The 15,138-nt window shown below is 44.7% G+C and overlaps 1 protein-coding gene across 1 annotated transcript in view; it reads right to left on the bottom strand.

Annotated features, from left to right (window-relative positions):
* Nucleotides 1-3,792, bottom strand: part of LOC110522607 (protein BANP) — a 70,694-nt gene extending 66,902 nt beyond the window's left edge. The window contains exon 1 of the mRNA XM_021601072.3: nucleotides 3,678-3,792. The gene's annotated coding sequence lies outside the window, so the exon portion shown is untranslated. The remainder of the gene's footprint in view (nucleotides 1-3,677) is intronic.
* Nucleotides 3,793-15,138: the final 11,346 nt, after the last annotated feature.

Genomic DNA, 15,138 nt, shown 5'->3' with positions numbered 1-15,138 from the left:
CCGTGTGTAATCAAGTCTCCGTATAAATGCACCTGCACTGTGATAGTCTCAGAGGTCCGTTAAAAGCGCAGAGAGCATCATGAAGAACAAGGAACACACCAGGCAGGTCCGAGATACTGTTGTGAAGAAGTTTAAAGCTGGATTTGGATACAAAAATATTTCCCAAGCTTTAAACATCCCAAGGAGCACTGTGCAAGCGATAATATTGAAATGGAAGGAGTATCAGACCACTGCAAATCTACCAAGACCTGGCCGTCCCTCTAAACTTTCAGCTCATACAAGGAGAAGACTGATCAGAGATGCAGACAAGAGGCCCATGATCACTCTGGATGAACTGCAGAGATCTACAGCTGAGGTGGGAGACTCTGTCCATAGGACAACAATCAGTCGTATATTGCACAAATCTGGCCTTTATGGAAGAGTGGCAAGAAGAAAGCCATTTCTTAAAGATATCCATAAAAAGTGTTGTTTAAAGTTTGCCACAAGCCACCTGGGAGACACACCAAACATGTGGAAGAAGGTGCTCTGGTCAGATGAAACCAAAATTGAACTTTTTGGCAACAATGCAAAACGTTATGTTTGGCGTAAAAGCAGCACAGCTGAACACACCATCCCCACTGTCAAACATGGTGGTGGCAGCATCATGGTTTGGGCCTGCTTTTCTTCAGCAGGGACAGGGAAGATGGTTAAAATTGATGGGAAGATGGATGGAGCCAAATACAGGACCATTCTGGAAGAAAACCTGATGGAGTCTGCAAAAGACCTGAGACTGGGACGGTGGCTAGGAAAAACTCCCTAGAAAAAGGCCAAAACCTAGGAAGAAACCTAGAGAGGAACCAGGCTATGAGGGGTGGCCAGTCCTCTTCTGGCTGTGCCGGGTGGAGATTATAACAGAACATGGCCAAGATGTTCAAATGTTCATAAATGACCAGCATGGTCAAATAATAATAATAATCACTACATACTTCATGACTATATACTATTAGTTAATTTTAGTATACTGTAAACCATGGGTGGGCAACTCCAGTCCTCGAGGGCCTGATTGGTATCACTTTTTCTTCATCCCTAGCAAACACAGCTGATTAATCAAATTGCATTCTAAACTGAAGATCATGATTAGGTGATTATTGGAGTCAGGTGTTAGCTGGGGCAAACTGTGACACCAGTCAGGCCCTCGAGGACTGGAATTGCCCATCCCGCTGTAAACGGTATCCTTTCAGTTGAGCGTACTAACGCTTCGCCTCTCTACCTGAAGTTGGTGCTGTTACTATGCAGCCTCTTGCTAGCATAACAAATTCCTAGCTAGACATTGTAAGACTTTGTGTGTGTTCTTAAATTCAATCTGGAGTGCCAGAGTCAGATTGTCCATTTTTAAATTCAGAGTGTTTCTCCCTGGGGGCGTTCAGAGCACACACACTGGACGCTCTTACCCTGTCAACTGATGACCGAAGTCAGCCTGCAGGCGCCCGGCCCAACAAGGAGTCGCTAGAGTGCAATGAGCCTGGTAAAGCCCTCACGGCCATACCCTTCCCTTACTTGAACGATGCTGGGCCAATTGTGCGCCACCCTGGCCTAATCACCCAACATCAGTGCCCGACCTCACTAATGCTTGTGGCTGAATGGAAGCAAGTGTGTTACTGGCCCACAATACCCCATAAAGTGGAATTGTGTTTTTAGAAATGTTTACAAATTAAATTAAAAGCTTAAGTGTCATGAGTCAATACATATTCAACCCCTTTGTTACGGCAGTCTAAATTATATCAGGAGTAAAAATGTGCTTGACAAGTTGCACTCTGTGCAACACAAGAGGTTGGTGTCACCTTCATTGGGGAGGACATGCTTGTGGTAATGGCTGGAGGGAAATCAGTGGAATTATATTAAATACATCAAACGCATGGTTTCCGTTTGTTTGATACTATTCCATTTGTTCTGTTCCAGTCTCCACTGGTGTGCAATAATAGTCAGTTAACATTTTTTTTTTTTTTTCTCATCTCTGTACCTCACACATGTAAGGTCCCACTCCCGAGGAGTGGATTTCAAACACCGATTCAACCACAAAGACCAGTGAGGTTTCCAATTCCTCGCAAGGAAGGGCACCTATTGGTAGATTGGTAAAAAAGAAAGCAGACATTGAAAATCCCTTTGACCATTGTGAAATTAATTACACTTTGGATGGTGTATCAACAGACCCAGTCAGTAGAAAAATAAAGGCGTCCTTCTCAAACTCTGTTGCCGGAGAGGAAAGAAACCATTCGGGGATTTCACCATGAGGCCAATGGTAACATTAAAACAGTTAAGAGTTTAATGGCTGTGATAGGATTAAACTGAGGATGAATGAACAACATTGTAGTCACTCCACAATACTAACCTAAATGACAGAGTGAAATGAAGGTATCCTGTACAGAATAAAAATATTCCAAAACATACAAAACATACATTTGCAAATATCTGGATTTTGGTTTGAATGCCACTGCGTGGAGGGGTGTGAAAATGAATTACTTTATCAACAATTTACACTTAATTATGGTCATTATCTTGTTGGCAGAGGTATGGCACTACAATTAAAGCTAGATGTCTGTACTTGAACGAACAGGCGACTGTGTACAAATGATACAGCATGTCTTCATTCGCTGACAATATGTTTACAACCTAACTTTAAACAATAACGTTGCAGATATTCTAGGTCTTGATATTGACTCTAAACTAGCTACAACCTATGGTGTAATCACTAGTCCAAACGGTTCAGTTTTGGAACGAATTCGAGTTTCTGTTGGACAAATTTAGGTAGGTCCCTCCCGGTTTGCTTCCGTTTAAGGTTTTGCTACAGAATCGACGTAACGTTACTGAATAAGTCCCTGAGCCTAAATCACGACTGTCCACCTTTGCATGTAGCTAGCTAGTTATATCTAGGCCAGCGTTTCCCAAACTCGCTCCTCGAAACCTCATAAAGCCGATTCAAATGATCAAACTTTGATTGTTTGAATAAGCCGTGTACTGCTAGGGTTAAACAACAAACGTACAGCCTTTGGGGTCCCCCAGTAAGTTTGGGAAACGTTGATATAGGCCAATTCAAGTGAGTTGTAAAGAAGCTCACTAGTTAGCCCGTCTAGTTTACATTCTAGATAAGCCTAGACTCATCCATGTATATGTGTATTCTTAACAGCAGAAATTCTGAAAGATAAGCTATTACATGACAAACCATGATTACAGTAGTAAACTAGCTAACATGTCAGACATTACCCGGCAGGTGGGCTACTTAGCTAGCTGGGCTAACTTGCATGGTAAATAAGGAATAACATTTCTGAATGCTGCTATATCTTACAAAACGTCAACAAAAAGGAGGCTACAAATTGAGTCACAGTTGTGTATTTAGATGTAATATATCAGGGCAAAAACAATTGCCATTGCAGAAGGTACACTCAACTAGCTAACTAACGTTAACCATTTATAATTCGCATTTGAGGTAGCTAGCGTGCTAACCACAAGTACAACAAGCACGCAATACAATGGTACACTAGGCCTCAATGCCCATATCCGTGGCCGCGTTGTAAATTTATGATGTGGTTTATCTTATATTAATAATCCTCCAAATTAAATGTTGAATGCAGGTTCAAAGCATACAGTATCTCCACTTCTGGCTCACCGGGTATGTACGGTGTTAGATTGGGTTATATTACCGTGTGAATGATGAATTCTCGTGTTGTTTGTAGGGATTTCGATAACGGCGTCCTTCCTCGCGAGAGAAAAAGCCTGAACTTCGTCTCAGTTTCTTCTCTGACCACCCGCTGCGATGGCAGGGTTGCCAGGTACTAGCAAAATAAGTCTAACAAGTTAGCTCTGAAAACCCGCTCACAAGTGCCCTAAATCTAGCCGATTTTTTTGAAGTGAGACGAGTTGCCACATTTATCCATCAAACCCTTTTTCCATAACGTTATCGAGCTAAATATCGACGTAATTTTAACGACATAGGCTAAGAAGCAAAATTTAGTTTAACATCAAAATAATTAAGAGTTTAAGAATTTCGCAAGAGAAAAGATACGATACATTATTAAAAACTCTCCAGATTATTTTCCATCAATGGATGTCGATTTAACTTGTTTTGACTGCTATTATTAAGCAGTAAGGCCGAGGAGGTGTGGTATTTGGATGTTCTTAAGACATATCCTTTAGCCGTGGTATATTGGCCATATACCACAAACCCCTTAGGTGCCTTGTAGCTATTATAAACTGTTTACCAACGTAATTAGAATATTAAAACATTGTTTTTTCTCCTTCCTGTGGTACACAGTCTGATATACCACAGCTTTCAAACAATCAGCATTCAGGGCTCAAACCACACAGTTTATAATTGTAGATAAATCCGGTTTGTGAATGTGCATAACTATAGATAAATCTGACAGGTAAGTTTGAGTGATAAATTGGACAGAGGATCTCAAAATCTCTGTGCAAGAAACACTGGGATGAACTTAAAAATGTTAGGCAATTCTCTGGCAGTTGTGCCGTTATTATGTGCCATTTAACGCCATAGTACCCTCCAAACTCGTCATCAAGCTCGAGACCATGGGTCTCGACCCCGAACTGTGCAACTGGGTGCTGGACTTCCTGACGGGCCGCCCCCAGGTGGTGAGGGTAGGTAACAACATCTCCACCCGCTCATCCTCAACACTGGGGCCCCACAAGGGTGCGTTCTGAGCCCTCTCCTGTACTCCCTGTTCACCCACGACTGCGTGGCCATGCACGCCTCCAACTCAATCATCAAGTTTGCGGACAACACTACAGTGGTAGGCTTGATTACCAACAACGATGAGGCGGCCTACAGGGAGGAGGTGAGGGCCCTCGGAGTGTGGTGTCAGGAAAATAACCTCACATTCAACGTCAACAAAACAAAGGAGATGATTGTGGACTTCAGGAAACAGCAGAGGGAACACCCCCCTATCCACATCGACGGGTCAGTAGTGGAGAGAGTAGTAAGTTTTAAGTTCCTCGGCGTACACATCACAGACAAACTGAATTGGTTCACCCACACAGACAGCGTGGTGAAGAAGGCGCAGCAGCGCCTCTTCAACCTCAAGAGGCTGAAGAAATTTGGCTTGTCACCAAAAGCACTCACAAACTTCTACAGATGCACAATCGAGAGCATCCTGTCGGGCTGTATCACCGCCTGGTACGGCAACTGCTCCGCCCACAACCGTAAGGCTCTCCAGAGGGTAGTGAGGTCTGCACAACGCATCACCGGGGGCAAACTACCTGCCCTCCAGGACACCTACACCACTCAATGTCACAGGAAGGCCATAAAGATCATCAAGGACAACAACCACCCGAGCCACTGCCTGTTTACTCCGCTATCATCCAGAAAGCGAGGTCAGTACAGGTGCATCAAAGCAGGGACCGAGAGACTGAAAAACAGCATCTATCTCATGTCCATCAGACTGTTAAACAGCCACCACTAACATTGAGTGGCTGCTGCCAACATACTGACTCAACTCCAGCCACTTTAATGATGGAAATTGATGTAAAAATTTTTATCACTAGCCACTTTAAACTATGTCACTTTATGTTTACATACCCTACATTACTCATCTCATATGTATATACTGTACTCGATACCATCTACTGCATCTTGCCTTTGCCGTTCTGTACCATCACTCATTCATATATCGTTATGTACATATTCTTTATCCCTTATACACACAAGTGTAAAGGTAGTAGTTGTGGAATTGTTAGGTTAGATTACTCGTTGGTTATTACTGCATTGTCGGAACTAGAAGCACAAGCATTTCGCTACACTCGCATTAACATCTGCTAACCATGTGTATGTGACTTTTAGATTAACTGTCTTCAAAGTAATGACTCGGGACGTCGGGTTTGATATGAATGCTTCTTTTAGTAATAATACTTGTTCACGTTACATTTAAACAACTTTAGATTCTACAGAGCAATGCAGGTAAGATGCTAGCGGAAAGTCAGCTGAATCACTTTTCACCTGCACATAACTGGCTTGTTATCTCTCTCATTCCTGTCGCAAGGCATTCTGGAACTTGCAGTCAAAAGTGTAATTCAATACTAACCAATACAATTACATATGTAAATAACTGTAAAGAAATATCTTTAGATACAGCTCAATGATTTAACTTAAACATTAACTCTGTAACACATTAAAGTTACAACATCAACAATCACAAAAAGCTTACTTCTCCAATTTTGTGCACAAACTTCTTTACATCCCTGTTAGTGAGCATTTCTTCTTTGTCAATATAATCCATCCACTTGACAAGTGTGGCATATCTAGAAGCAGATTTAACAGCATGATCATTACACGGGTGCAACTTGTGCTGGGGGACAATAAAAGGCCACTTTAAAATGTGCAGTTTTGTCACACAACACAAAGCAACATATGTCTCAAGTTTAGAGAGAGCGTTGACATGCTGCCTGCAGGAATGACTGCAGTAATGTCTACCAGAGCTATTGCCAGATAATTTAATGGGTGCTGAGAAGTATTTATGTCTATAATAAAGCCCCTTTTGTGGCAAAAAAAACTCATTCTGATTAGCTGGGCCTGGCTCCCCAGTGGGTAGGCTTGGCTGCCATGTGGATGGGCCTATGCCCTCCCAGGCTCACCCATGACTGCATCCATTTCCAGTCATGTGAAACTCATAGATTAGGGCCTAATTAATTAATTAAAATTATATGAACTCGTTTATATTTTTGTTCAGTATAGATGCAGGTAGCATATAGCCCTTGATAGGACAACATCTCACAGTGAAACTGACAGTAGTCCACAGTGAAACTGACATTAAATGTGGCGAATGATACATTTGTGATAGAGCTGTGACCATGATCACAACTGATAACTTTGAATTTAATTTAACTAAAGATGGCATAAATAACACAAGATTACAACAAACTGAGTTATAGGATATTTATTAAATCCGTTTTGCCAGCTCCAAGTAGGCTACACAAGTGGCACAAATTGATTTACCATGACTCCAGTTATATTGTCATTTCAACATATTTATTGTATCAAATGGTAGGCTACAGTAGCCTACAATGGCATAGAAATTAATAGACTACAATTTTCCCGGAAATCCTGAATGGCAACTGTAAGGGATTTCTTCCATTGACGGAGGAGAAGCGGACCAAAGCGCAGCGTGGTTGTTTTGATTCATGTTTTAATAAATAACTTAACATGAACAAACTAACAAAAACAAGAAATGTGAAACCGCAAAACAGTCCTATCCTGTGACAGCAAACACAGTGACAGGAACAATCACCCACAAACACACAGTGACACCCAGGCTACCTAAGTATGATTCTCAATCAGAGACAACTAATGACACCTGCCTCTGATTGAGAACCATACTAGGCCGAAACATAGAAATACCCAAATCATAGAAAAACAAACAGACTGCCCACCCAACTCACGCCCTGACCATACTAACTACATACAAAACAAAGGAAATAGAGGTCAGAACGTGACAGTACCCCCCCCCCAAAGGTGCGGACTCCGGCCGCAAAACCTTGACCTATAGGGGAGGGTCTGGGTGGGCGTCTGTCCGCGGTGGCGGCTCTGGCGCGGGACGTGGACCCCACTTCACCATTGTCTTAGTTCGCCTTATTGTCCGCCTCCGTGGCCTTCTCACCATGGCCACCCCTCTCAATGACCCCACTGGACAGAGGGGCTGCTTGGGACAGAGGGGCAGCTCGGGACAGAGGTGAGGCAGCTGCTCGGGACAGAGGGGCGGCAGCAGCTCGGGACAGAGGGGCGGCAGCAGCTCGGGACAGAGGGGCGGCAGCTGCTCGGGACAGAGGGGCGGCAGCTGCTCGGGACAGAGGGGCGGCAGCTGCTCGGGACAGAGGGGCGGCAGCTGCTCGGGACAGAGGGGCGGCAGCAGCTCGGGACAGAGGGGTGGCAGCAGCTCGGGACAGAAGGGCGATAGCAGCTCGGGACAGAAGGGCAGCTGCTCGGGCGGCCCCTGGCTGACTGGCGGCACTGGCGGCCCCTGGCTTACTGGCGGCCCCTGGCTTACTGTCGGCCCCTGGCTGACTGGCGGCACTGGCGGCCCCTGGCTTACTGGCGGCCCCTGGCTGACTGGCGGCACTGGCGGCCCCTGGCTGACGGGCGGCACTGGCGGCCCCTGGCTGACGGGCGGCACTGGCGGCCCCTGGCAGACGGGCGGCACTGGCGGCCCCTGGCAGACGGGCGGCACTGGCGGCCCCTGGCAGACGGGCGGCACTGGCGGCGCTGGGCAGACGGGCGGCACTGGCGGCGCTGGGCAGACGGGCGGCACTGGCGGCGCTGGGCAGACGGGCGGCACTGGCGGCGCTGGGCAGACGGGCGGCGCTGGAGAGGAGGAAGGCTCTGGAAGCGCCGGACTGAGTAGCTCTTGTAGCGCCGAACAGGCGGGAGACTCCAGCAGCGCTGGACAGGAGGAAGGCTCTGGTAGCGCCGGAGAGGCGGGAGACTCCGGCAGCGCTGGAGAGGAGGGAGCCCCTGTAAGGATGGGCCGGAGAGACAGCCTGGTACGGGGGGCTGCCACCGGAGGGCTGGTGCGTGGAGGTGGTGACGGATAGACCGGGCCGTGCAGGCGCACTGGAGCTCTTGAGCACCGAGCCTGCCCAACCTTACCCGATTGAATGGTCCCGGTCGCCCTGCCAGTGCGGCGAGGTGGAATAGCCCGCACTGGGCTATGCAGGCGAACCGGGGACACCGTGCGCAAGGCTGGTGCCATGTAAGCCGGCCCAAGGAGACGCACTGGAGACCAGATGCGTAGAGCCGGCTTCATGGCACTTGGCTCGATGCCCACTCTAGCCCGGCCGATACGCGGAGCTGGAATGTACCGCACCGGGCTGTGCACCCGCACTGGGGACACCGTGCGCTCCACAGCATAACACGGTGCCTGCCCGGTCTCTCTAGCCCCCCGGTAACCACAGGAAGTTGGCTCAGGTCTCCTACCAGGCGTAGCCATACTCCCTGTTAGCCCCCCCCCCCAAGAAATTTTTGGGGCTGACTCTCAGGCTTCCATCCACAACGCCGCGCTGCCTCCTCATACCGGCGCCTCTCCGCTTTCGCCGCCTCCCGTTCTTCCTTGGGGCGGCGATATTCTCCTGGCTGAGCCCAGGGTCCTTTACCATCCAAATCTTCCTCCCATGTCCATTTCTCCAAATAGTGCAGCCTCTCCCACTGCTGCTGCTGCTGCTCCTGTTGCTGCTGCCTCTGTTGCTTCTCCTGCTGCTCCTCTTGCCGTTACCACGCCGCTTGGTCCTGTTGGGGTGGGTGATTCTGTAAGGGATTTCTTCCATTGACGGAGGAGAAGCGGACCAAAGCGCAGCGTGGTTGTTTTGATTCATGTTTTAATAAATAACTTAACATGAACAAACTAACAAAAACAAGAAATGTGAAACCGCAAAACAGTCCTATCCTGTGACAGCAAACACAGTGACAGGAACAATCACCCACAAACACACAGTGACACCCAGGCTACCTAAGTATGATTCTCAATCAGAGACAACTAATGACACCTGCCTCTGATTGAGAACCATACTAGGCCGAAACATAGAAATACCCAAATCATAGAAAAACAAACAGACTGCCCACCCAACTCACGCCCTGACCATACTAACTACATACAAAACAAAGGAAATAGAGGTCAGAACGTGACAGCAACCCTGTGCATGGAGGCTTTAGAGAGCGTGGAGCCGACAATTATGGAGAAAAGCCAAGTTTCCTACTTCCGACTAGCGTGTAAATATGGCATTACATCACACCAGGACCTAAAACGACATCATCAATGACACAAACCACGCCATAGATACGGAAAAGAGGTCAATGGAAAAGAGGTTAATAGAACTACGCTCTACATTGAATTTTAATCTTAAAAATTCATTTGAGGGATAAATATCATTTAGAATTGTAAAATGGTTATCTTTGTCCATGGGTGGGTGGTATAGGGAAATATAATATTTTGTTCTTATTTTCTTGGTTATAGATACATGAAAAAATTACAGATATAATTATTTGGAGAACTTGTCTGACATGTTAATTATTACACTTCTTATCTTGCAAACAACAGCCATCTATGTACATGTAGCCGATGTGAAATGACTAGCTAGTTAGCGGTGGTGCACGCTAGTGGCGTTTCAATCGGTGACGTCACTTGCTCTGAGACCTAGAAGTAGTGGTTCCCCTTGCTCTGCAAGGGCCGTGGCTTTTGTGGAGCGATGGATAACGATGTTTCGAGGGTGACTGTTGACGTGTGCAGAGTGTCCCTGGTTCGCGCCCAGGTCGGGGCAAGGGGACGGACGTAAAGTTTAAACTGTTACATAAAGTTGAAGTCGGAAGTTTACATACACTTAGGTTGGAGTCATTAAAACTCATTTTTCAACTACACAAATTTCTTGTTAACAAACTATCATTTTGGCAAGTCGGTTAGGACATCTACTTTGTGCATGACAAGTAATTTTTCCAACAATTGTTTACAGACAGATTATTTCACTAATAACTCACTGTATCACAATTCCAGTGGGTCAGAAGTTTACATGCCTTTAAACAGCTTGGAACATTCCAGAAAATGATGTCATGGCTTTAGAAGCTTCTGTTACTCTAATTGACATCATTTGAGTCAATTGGAAGTGTACCTGTGGATGTATTTCAAGGCCTACCTTCAAACTCAGTGCCTCTTCGCTTGACATCATGGGAAAATCAAAAGAAATCCGCCAAAAAATGTAGACCTCCACAAGTCTGGTTCATCCTTGGGAGAAATTTCCAAACGCCTGAAGCTACCACGTTCATCTGTACAAACAATAGTATGCAATTATAAACACCATGGGACCACGCAGCCACCATACCGCTCAGGAAGGAGACGCATTCTGTCTCCTATAGATGAACGTACTTTGGTGCGAAAAGTGCAAATCAATCCCAGAACAACAGCAAAGGACCTTGTGAAGATGCTGGAGGAAACAGGTACAAAAGTATCTATATCCACAGTTAAAACAAGTCCTATTTCGACATAACCTGAAAGGCCGCTCAGCAAGGAAGAAGCCACTGCTCAAAAAACGCCATAAAAAAAGCCAGACTATGGTTTGCACCTGCAGATGGGGACAAAGATCGTACTTTTTGGAGAAATGTCCTCTGGTCTGATGAAACAAAAATACAATATGTTTGGCCATAATGACCATCGTTATGTTTGGAGGAAAAAGGTGGAGGCTTGCAAGCCGAAGAACACCATCCCAACCGTGAAGCACGGGGGTGGCAGCACCATGTTGTGGGGGTGCTTTGCTGCAGGAGGGACTGGTGCACTTCACAAAATAGATGGCATCATGAGGAGAGGAAAATTATGTGGATATATTGAAGCAACATCTCAATCAGTCAGAAATGTAAAGCTTGGTCGCAAATGGGTCTTCCAAATGGACAATGATCCCAAGCATACTTCCAAAGTTGTGGCGAAAAGGTTTAAGGACAACAAAGTCAAGGTATTGGAGTGGCCATCACAAAGCCCTGACCTCAGTCCTATAGAACATTTGTGGGCAGAGCTGAAAAAGCGTGTGGAGCAAGGAGGCCTACAAACCTGACTCAGTTACACCAGCTCTGTCAGGAGCAATGGGCCAAAATTCACCCAATTTATTGTGGGAAGCTTGTAGAAGGCTACCCAAAACATTTGACCCAAGTTAAACAATTTAAAGGCAATGCTACCAAATACTAATTGAGTGTATGTAAACTTCTGACCAACTGGGAATGTGATGAAAGAAATAAAAGCTGAAATAAATCATTCTCTCTACTATTATACTGACATTTCACATTCTTAAAATAAAGTGGTCATCCTAACTGACTTAAGACAGGGAATTGTTATTTTCATGTTTGTATTCGAGGACCATCCAAAAAGCGCCAGGCCCATGACGCCAGATGTCTGGATATTTCCCCCAGTCGGTGTAAATATGACCCCAGCAGAATCCTTGGACTGCGGTGACAGAAATCTGTAAAGTTGCATCTTAATTGTTTATCAAATATGAGTAATATGTTAAACCAAGACATGCTTAAACTGACATATTTCACAACAATATTATTACAGTAAGATGTCCGGCTGTGTTGACCCCCCTTATGTGTTTGTGTAGTGAACAATATGTTGTGCTCACCTTAGCTCTGTGTCACCATTGAGCTCTTATTCCATGGCGCTGCAGCTAGAGCCACCACTGACTTGTACCACCGCATCTGTGCAATTAACTGGAGTTTCGGGAAACTTATATCTGTTTTTGTGTCCCCATTCTACAACTCCTGAGTGAGTCTCTATATCTTCTGTAATCAGACCCCACTCTCAGCCAGGCCAACTGGTTACAGCTTCGCTAGTCAAACACCAGAAAAAAAGAACATCTATAAAGCACACCAATATTCTTAACTCTAAGGATCATAAGAAGAGGACAACTCCTGCCACCCAGTCACCAGCAACCAAGGCTGGGATGTAGAGACCTAGCCACCAGAGATTGAGGCAGGGATGGCAGAGACCCAGCCACCAGAGATTGAGGCAGGGATGGCAGAGACCCAGCCACCAGAGATTGAGGCAGGGATGGCAGAGACCCAGCCACCAGAGATGGAGGCAGGGATGGCAGAGACCCAGCCACCAGAGATTGAGGCAGGGATGACAGAGACCAATCGAGGCAGGGATGGCAGAGACCCTGCCACCAGCTTCAGTTCCAACTCACCTGGACAAATACGTCTCCATTTAGATGTTGTTGGATGAGCCTGGGAAACCTTTCCTCATTTCCACATTCAACAACTTAACAAAGTGTCTTAATATGAGTACCATGTTTGGTTACACTTCTTAATTCGCTGACAACATAGTATTGTGAGTTCTTATTTCCTCTAGGTGTGTGTCTAAGATGGTCTTTCTTTTGTTTAAAGATTTAGGAGTTTGCCATTATCAGCAACTGCAACATAATGTTTAGTATTTGTGTTTGTATTTATTATGGATCCCCATTAGCTGCTGCAGCTACTCTTGTAATGACCACCAAAAGAGGCGCATTTTAAAGTTATCTGCCCACATTGACATAACTTTTGATGGTATTATAGTCTGTTTTTTAAATGTTATTATAGTCTGTTTTTTAAATGTATCTTTGTTCATGAATATAGTTCCGAAAAAAGGCCTGGGTGGGTGTGGTATATGGCAAATATACCGCATCTAAGGGCTATTCTTAAGCACGTCGCAACACAGAGTGCTAGGACACAGCTCTTAGCCGTGGTATATTGGCCATATATCACAACCACCAGAGGAGCTTTATTGCTATTATAAACTGGTTACCAACATATAAGTGCAGTAAAATTCTTTGTTTTGTCATACCCATAGTATACAGTCAGCTATACCACGGCTTTCAGCCAATCACTATTCAGGGCTCGAACCACCCAGTTTATAAATGTCGAAATGACACACTAGTTATTGCTCTACTTTGTAATCAACATAGATTTTGTAAGACTGGAATGTGAGCACATCAGGACATTTATTGTCCAGCTCAATATAGTGCATGTGCACTCTGGCGGAAGGGACATTGGTAAGAGTTCACTTGTTTATTGCCTTCTTAAATGTTCATCCTTTTGCAAAGAACAACCCCAACAATCAAATGGGTCTTGATTCGTTATCAAGATCAAAAGAAATATGGCTTTGATGTCATTCTGGAGCCCTTGGTTAATGATGTTAAACTGGAGAGTCATGGTGTAAATTTGCCTTTTTCAACTGATAGAGTTAATCTGCCAAATAACTGGAGACAATTTGGATCCTTCATGATGAGTCCTTCAGTGGTCATTACTTTTGCCAGTTCTGTTTGATAGAAAAGTCTAATGCTCAGACGGTTTACAGTGAGGATGACCCTAAGATTGTCTTGCGTGGTAAAGATACATTTGAAATGCATTTGAATCAGTCCCACAGCTCCCATCTGTGTATGGTGTGAAGAAAAATTCTAAACTAAACAGTTTTCAGCACTTCCATGTTTGTAGTAATCTTTCTGTGGACATAATGCATTACATTTTTGAAGGGGTGGCTCCATTTGAGTTGTTTGTTGTTTGAATATGTCTCAGAATTGTTTTTAAATAGAAACATGCGCTTCTCTCTAGAAACTACTCGTTTAACTATGGGTACAGTACATGGAACGCAAAAACCGTCCAACTAAAGTCAAGCTAGAGAACAGTGGAAATAGCATAGCGCTTAATCCTATTCAAAATCTGTCTTGTGGGAAACTTTCCCTTGATTTTGAGTGATGTTGTTCCAACAGGAAATAAGAACTGGAGTTTGCTGCTCATCTGTGTTGTTTTTGTCGCACTGCTTTGCTTTATTTTGGTCAGGTCGCAGTTGCAAATGAGAACTTGTTCTCAACTGGGCTACCTGGTTAAATAAAGGTGAAATAAAATAAACTAAAAATAAATAAACATAGTTTTTCCCCCTTTTCTTAGCCAGGGCATGACTGTGTATCTGAAACATTATGTCTTAACAAACAGTGTTTCAATATTAACACCACAAAAAGTGTTCAATTAACACTGATGAGAGTGGTCTATATAAACACTGAATGAGTGTTAAAATTAACATGCCTGGTGTAAAATTAGTCCAGGAGCACAATTACAACTTTTGGGGCAACTCCAAGTAGGTCACCATATTTGCAGAGTCTGCAGGTGGAGTGAGCGTATCAGTACTGGTGAGGATCCACACACACACAGATTGTTAGCGCTTTTGAACAGGCTCTTAATATTTAGGGATAAAAGGAGGAAGGGAAGCGCTGCTCAGGTACATAGTAGTAGGTTTTGGTAGACAGAAGATGCTCTTTGGTAAAAGGGGTAAATTGGTCATTAAAATAAAGGAGGACCAAGGCATTCTTCATATAATTAATTAACATGCCTTTATTTATATGGCATGTTCAATGAAAACAAAGTTCAAGAACTCTGATGCGTTTCGGCTGCATGGCCTTTGTCAGGGCTCTTAATATTGTTAGTAATTGGCAGCTTCATTCACTGTTGTTTGCTGATCTGTTCCATCGTGCAATAGCTGAGTGGTACAGCTATGGATGTTACCATGAGCTCTGACCCGTTGTCTGTGGCCCAGGTATTTTCAAACTCTGTCTCCACCAAACAAAAATCGACACAGTTCAAGGTCTACATCACATCAG

The sequence above is a fragment of the Oncorhynchus mykiss genome, chromosome 1, assembly GCF_057628025.1.
Source record: "Oncorhynchus mykiss isolate SJ-2025 chromosome 1, ASM5762802v1, whole genome shotgun sequence".
NCBI lineage: Eukaryota > Metazoa > Chordata > Actinopteri > Salmoniformes > Salmonidae > Oncorhynchus > Oncorhynchus mykiss.
Note: the sequence above shows the minus strand (reverse complement) of the source record. Positions and strands in the feature narration are given on the sequence as shown.